General features: G+C 43.5%; 1 pseudogene across 1 annotated transcript; it reads left to right on the forward strand.

Moving 5' to 3' along the window:
- The first annotated feature begins 5,647 nt into the window (after positions 1–5,647).
- On the forward strand, positions 5,648–6,609 carry LOC309805708 (phosphatidylinositol transfer protein alpha isoform-like; annotated as a pseudogene). Its single transcript has one exon. The product of its transcript is annotated as a phosphatidylinositol transfer protein alpha isoform-like (transcript).
- Positions 6,610–7,324: the final 715 nt, after the last annotated feature.

Here is a 7,324-nt window from a genome sequence, read left to right on the forward strand (position 1 = left end):
TACCAGAAAAATACTAGAATGAATCAATGAATTTGGTAAGGTTGCAGGATACAAAATTAATGCACAGAAATCTCTGGCATTCCTATACACCAACAACAAAAAATCAGAAAGAGAACTTAAGGAAACACTCCCATTTACTACTGCAACAAAAAGAATAAAATACCTAGGAATAAACCTGCCTAAGGAGGAGAAAGACTTGTACTCAGAAAACTATAAAACACTGATGAAAGAAATCAAAGATGACATAAACAGATGGAGAAATATACTATGTTCTTGGATAGGTAGAATCAATATTGTGAAAATGACTATACTACCCAAAGCAATCTACAGATTCAATGCAATCCCTATCAAACTACCCATGGCATTTTTCACAGAATTAGAACAAAAAATCTTACAATTAGTATGGAAACACAAAAGACCCTGAATAGCCAAAGCAATCTTGAGAAAGAAAAACGGAGCTGGAGGAATCAGGCTCCCTGACTTCAAACTATACCATAAAGCTACAGTAATCAAGACAGTATGGTACTGGCACAAAAACAGAAATGTAGAGCAATGGTACAGGATAGAATGCCCAGAGATAAACCCACGCACATGTGGTCACCTTATCTTTGATAAAGGAGGCAAGAATATACAGTGGAGAAAAGACAGCCTCTTCAATAAGTGCTGCTGGGAAAACTAGACAGCTACATGTAAAAGAATGAAATTAGAACACTCCCTAACACCATGCACAAAAATAAACTCCAAATGGATTAAGGACTTAAATGTAAGACCAGGCACTATAAAACTTTTAGAGGAAAACATAGGAAAAACACTCTTTGACATAAATCACAGCAAGGACTTTTTTGACCCACCTCCTAGAGTAACAGAAATAAAAACAAAAATAAACAAATGGGACTTAATTAAACTTAAAAGCTTTTGCACAGCAAAGGAAACCCTAAACAAGACAAAAAGACAACCCTCAGAATGGGAGAAAATATTTGCAAATGAAACAACAGACAAAGGATTAATCTCCTAAATATACAAACAGCTCATGCAGCTCAATATCAGAAAAACAAACAATCCAGTTAAAAAATGGGTGGAAGACCTAAATAGACATTTCACCAAGGAAGACATGCAGATGGCCAAGAGGCACATGAAGAGATGCTCAACATCACTAATTATTAAAGAAATGCAAATCAAAACTACAATGAGGTATCACTTCACACCAGTCAGAATGGCTATCATCAAAAAATCTACAAACAGGGCTTCCCTGGTGGCGCAGTGGTTGAGAGTCTGCCTGCCGACGCAGGGGACACGAGTTTGTTCCCTGGTCCGGGAAGATCCCACATGCCGCGGAGCGGCTAGGCCTGTGAGCCATGGCCACTGAGCCTGTGCATCCGGAGACTGTGCTCCGCAATGGGAAAGGCCAGAACAGTGAGAGGCCCGCGTACCACAAAAAAAAAATCTACAAACAGTAAATGCTAGAGAGGGTGTGGAGAAAAGGGAACCCTCCTACACTGTTGGTGGGAATGTAAATTGATACAGTCACTATGGAGAACAGTATGGAGGTTCCTTAAAAAACTAAAAATAGAACTACCATATGACCCAGCAATCCCAATACTGGGCATATACCCTGAGAAAACCATAATTCAAAAAGAGTCATTTACCACAATGTTCATTGCAGCACTATTCACAATAGCCAGGACATGGAAGTAACCTAAGTGTCCATCAACAGACGAATGGATAAAGAAGATGTGGTACATATATACAATGGAATATTACTTGGCCATAAATAAAAGAATAAAATAATGCCATTTGCAGCAACATGGATGGACCTAGAGATTGTCATACTGAGTGAAGTAAGTCAGACAGAGAAAGACAAATATCATATGACATTGCTTATATGTAGAATATAAAAAAAGGCTACAAATGAACTTATCTACAAAACAAAAATAGAGTTACAGATGTAAAAAATAAACTTATGGTTACTGGAGGGTAAGGAGGGGGAGGGATAAATTGGAAGATTGGGATCGACACATACACACTACTATATATAGAATTGATAACTAATAAGGACCTACTGTATAGCACAGGGAACTCTACCCAATACTCTGTAATGGCCTATATGGGAAAAGAAGCTAAAAAAGAGGGGATATATGTATATGTATAACTGATTCACTTTGCTGTACACCTGAAAGTAACACATTGTAAATCAATTATACTCCAATAAAAATTAAAAGAAAATAGTAGTGCGTGCAATTTTAATTCCAGGTAAAGCTCCTTTTTTTAAATTTTTAAATTTTATTTTATTTATCTTTTTATACAGCAGGTTCTTATTAGTCATCAATTTTATCTCCATCAGTGTATATATATCAAAGCTCCTTTCTTACTGCACTCACTTCTAGTGTCCTATTACACTGATGACAACATATCTTTTCTACTCATATTATGACTTACAAAATAATAAGTAACTAAAATTTAAAAATTATGGCATGAATTTTAGTTAAAAAGAACAAAAAGTGGGGAGAGTGGCCCAGATGGTGGAGTAGGAAGACCCTGAGCTCACCTCCTCCCACAGGCTCACCAAAATGACAGCTATTTACAGAGCAATTATTGATGAGAAAGACCTGGAGACTAGCAGAAAAGATCTTCTGCAACTAAAGATATAAAGAAGGAACCACAGTGAAATGGGTAGGAGGGGCAGAAATGCAGTATAGTCAAAACTCATACTCTTGGGTGGGCAACCCACAAATGGGAGCATAATTACAATTGCAGAGGTTCTCTCCAAGGAGCGAGAGGCCCACCCCACATTGGGCTACCCAGCTTCGGGCCTGGGGGTCTTTCACCAGGAAGATAAGGCTCCAGAACATTTGGCTTTGAAAGCCAGGGGTGCTTACTTTTGGAAGAGCCAAAGGGCTGTAGGAAATAGAGAGTCCACTCTTTAAGGGTACACACAAAATCTCACATGCTCCAAGACCCAGAGCAGAAGCAGTAATTTGAAAGGTGCCTGGGTCAAACCCACCTGCTGATCTTGGAGAGCCTCCCGGAGAGACAGGAAGCAACTGGAGCTCACTCTGGGGACACAGACACTGGTAGCAGCCATTGTGGGGAATGTGTTCTACCACGAGGACACTGGTGCTGACAGGTGACATTTTTTTTTTTTTTTTTTTTTTGTGGTATGCGGGCCTCTCACTGTTGTGGCCTCTCCTGTTGCGGAGCACAGGCTCCAGATGTGCAGGCTCAGTGGCCATGGCTCACGGCCCCAGCCGCTCCACGGCATGTGGGATCCTCCTGGACCGGGGCACGAACCCGCGTCCCCTGCATCGGCAGGCAGACTCTCAATTACTGTGCTAGCAGGGAAGCCCACAAGTGCCATTTGTGAGTCCTCCTAGCATATTAGTGCCGGGACCCAGCCCTGATCATCAGCATGTTGGCACAAGTACTGGGACGCCTGAGGCCAAGCAGTTAGCCAGGCAGGGGCACAGCCTCACCCACCAGCAGATTGGCTGCCTTAGGAACCCCTGAGCCCCCAGCTGCCCTGGTACCTGACCCTGCCCACCAGAGGGCCCAGGATCTGGTCCCACCCATCAGTGCACCAGAACTAGCCTCGGAACCCCAAGGCCCAACAGCTAGTTGTTGAGACGTGGCTTTGCTCAACAGTGGGCATAACACCAACTCTGATACCCCCAGGGCCTTGCAGCCAGAGACCTTAGGACCCAACTCTACACACCAGTGGGCAGGCAATAGCTCCAGGACAGCCTGGGCCCAGACTCTACCTGCCAGAGGGTTGGCACCAACCCTGGGACCCCCCACCAGGACCCTGCAGCCAGAGACCCCAGAACCTAGCCCTGCCCACTAACAGGCTATCAGCCCCAGGACCACTAAAGTATCACAATTTGCCACGTTAGAACCCAGCTACCCACCAACAGGCCAGCACCAGCTTCATGATCCCCAGGGCCCTATAGCCAGAGGCCTCAGGACCCAGCCCTTCCCACCCGTGGGTAGACACGAGCCCCAGGACCACTGCAGTCCTGCACCTTGCTGTGTCAGGACACAGCCCACCTACAAGCACCCAGAACCAGCCCTGAGACCCTTGGGTCCTGGCCCTACCCACCAGCAGGACAACTCTGAAACCCTGGGCCCCTGAACCAGCTGCTCAAGATCTGGCCCCAAAGACCAGTGGCTGACATCAGCTCTGGTCCCCCAGGGCTCTGCAGCCAGAAACCCTGGGAACTGGCTCCACCCACCAGTGGGCCAGCACTAGCCCTGGGACCCCAAGGGCCCTGGCCCTGCCTTCCATCAGGTTTACACCACCAGCTCTGAGACACCTTGGATCCCTCAGCCAGCCACCCTTGGGATTGAGCCCCATTCATCAGCAGGCCAACGCCAGCTTTGGGACACCCAGGACCCTACAGCCAGCCATGTCAGGAACCTGTCCTGCCTACCAGCAGGTGGACACTAGATCCAGGACCCCCAGCTGCACAACCACCCACTTTAAAGTGATGAAAGGAAAAACCTCCAATCAGGAATACTCTACCCAGCAAGGCTTTCATTCAGATTTGATGGAGAGATCAAAAGTTTTACAGACAAGCAAAAGCTAAAAGAGTTCAGCACCACCAAGCCAGCTTTAACAAGAAATGTTAAAGGGAACTCTCTAAGCAAAAAAAACAAAACAAAACAAAACAAAAAAACAGGCCACAACTAAACATGAAAATTACAGAGGAAAAATCTCATCGACAAAAGCAAATATACAATAAAGGTAGTAAATCAACCATGTATAAAGCTGGTAGGAAGGTCAAAAGACAGAAGTAGTAAAATCATCTATATTCTCAATAAGTAGTCAAGGGGTACACAAAACAAAAAGATGCAAAATATGATGTCAAAACCAGTAAAGTTGGGGAGAGTAAAAATGCAGGGTTGTTAAAATGTGTTCAGACTTAAGAGATCAGCAACTTAAAATAATTATACACTCATATATATTTCTATATATAAACCTTATGGTAAGTACAAACTAAAAATCTATATAGATACACAAAAAAGAAAGGATTCCAAACATAACACTAAAAACAGTAATCAAATCACAAGGGAAGAGAACAAAAGAAGAAGAAAGGAGCAAAAAAGAAGTACAAAAATAACCCCCAAACAATTAACAGAGTGGCAGTAAGTACAAAGTTATCAACAATTACTTTAAATGTAAAGGAACTAAGTGCTCCAATCAAAAGATTTAGAGTGGTTGAATGATACAAAAACAAGGCCCATATATATGCTCCTTACAAGAGACTCATTTCAGATCTAAAGACATACACAGACTGGAAGTGAGAGATTGGGAAAAGGCTTTCCACGTAAATGGAAATGAAAAGAAAGCTGGGGTAGTGATATTTATATCAGACAAAATAGACTTTAAGAGACTGTGACAAGAGACAAAGAAGGATACCACATAATGATCAAGTGTCAGTCCAAGAAGAAGATATCATAATTGTAGGCAGAACTGGAGCTCTGGGTAGCACCAGCAGTGGCATAGGAGGCAGCAAGGCTGCGATGGCAGAAGCCAACCAGTGATTGCAGCAAGAGTGGCAGGGACAGAGCAGACCACAAGGAAGGTGCACAGGCAGCCAGACTGGGCCAGGCCATGGGGAGAGTGGCCACTGGGAAGCAGGCAAGAGGCTGGGTGGGCAGTGGGCAGCCGCCTAGCTGTGAAGCGACATGGTGCTGCTCAAGGAGCATCGAGTCATCTTACCTGTGGCTGTGGAAGAGTATCAAGTGGGGTAGCTGTATTCTGTGGCTGAGGTCAACAAAAGTGAAACTGGTGGTGGTAAAGGCATAGAGGTCCTGGTGAATGAGCCCTATGAGAAGGACAGTGAGAAAGGCCAGTAAACACACAAGATCTACCACTTACAGAACAAAGTGCCCACGTTTGTTCAAATGCTGGCCCCAGAGGGAGCCATGAATATACATGAAAAAGCATGGAATGCCTACCCTCCTACCCTTATTGCTGAACTGTTATTACAAATGAGTACATGAAAGAAGACTTTCTGATTAAAACTGAAACCTGGCACAAACCATATCTTGGCACCCAGGAGAATGTGCATAAACTGGAACCTGAGGCATGGAAATATGTGGAAGCCATACATATAGACACTGCAGATCAAAACCAAGTACTTAGCAAGGATTTCAAGGTAGAGGAAGACCCAGCAAAATTTAAACCTATCAAAACAGGTCGAGAACCCTTGAGCCCCAACTGGAAGCAAGAACTTGTAAATCAGAAAGACTACCCATATATTCATACATACAAAATGGTTACTGTCAAGTTCAAGTGGTGGGGCCTGCAGAACAAAGTGGAAAACTTTATACATAAGTAAGAGAGGTGTCTGTTTACAAACTTCCACAGGCAGCTGTTCTGTTGGCTCAATAAGTGGGTTGACCTGACTATGGACAGCATTCAAAGGATGGAAGAAGAGATGAAGAGATAGCTGGATGAGACAAGGCAAAAGGACCCAGTGAAAGGAATGATGGCAGATGACTAAAGCCACCCCTCCTCCTTCTGCACTTTTTGCAAGACAGTGGTCAAAAGGAAGGCCCAGCAGCTTCACCCTCCCAAGTGACAGGTCATCTTCAGACGTAGCCTTTCTGTGCCCATTCTTCAGACAACTTTTTATCCCTTACTGTAGCTAATTCTAGATGCCCTCTAATATTGTGAACAAATAGACCATCTGGTATTATGAAGTCCATGTGTGCAGGAGCCTGTTCCTCTGAGATGTGTGGTGTGTGCTGTATTTACAGCTCCTCCCTCTCCAACCATTGTGTTCTCAACCTATTTCTGTGTGCCCTCCCCCACTTTATTTCCAAGTGACAATTTTAGTCTTTCAAAAAAAGTTGTATATATATACGCACCCAACATCGGAGCACTTAAATACATAATGCAAATATTAACAGACATAAAGGGAGAAATTGACAGTAACACAATAATAGTAGGGAACTTTAACACCCCACTTACATGAATGGACAAATCATCTAGACAGAAAATCAGTAAGGAAATACTGTCCTTAAATGACATATTAGATGAGATGAACTTAATGGATATATATAGAACATTCTGTCCAAAAGCAGCAGTATATGCATTATTTTAAGGAATACATGGAACATTCTCCAGGACAGATCATATGCTAGGCCACAAAACAAGTCTCAGTAAACTTTAAGAAGGCTGAAATCATATCAAGCATCTTTTCCATCCACAATGCAAATACAAGAAAATAACTATAGGGAATTCCCTGGCAGTCAAATGGTTAGGACTCTGCGCTCTCACTGCTGAGGGCCTGGATTTGATCCCTGGTTGGGGAACTAAGAT

The sequence above is a fragment of the Mesoplodon mirus genome (assembly GCF_964341445.2).
Source record: "Mesoplodon mirus genome assembly, chromosome: 5".
Taxonomy (NCBI): Eukaryota; Metazoa; Chordata; class Mammalia; order Artiodactyla; family Ziphiidae; genus Mesoplodon; species Mesoplodon mirus.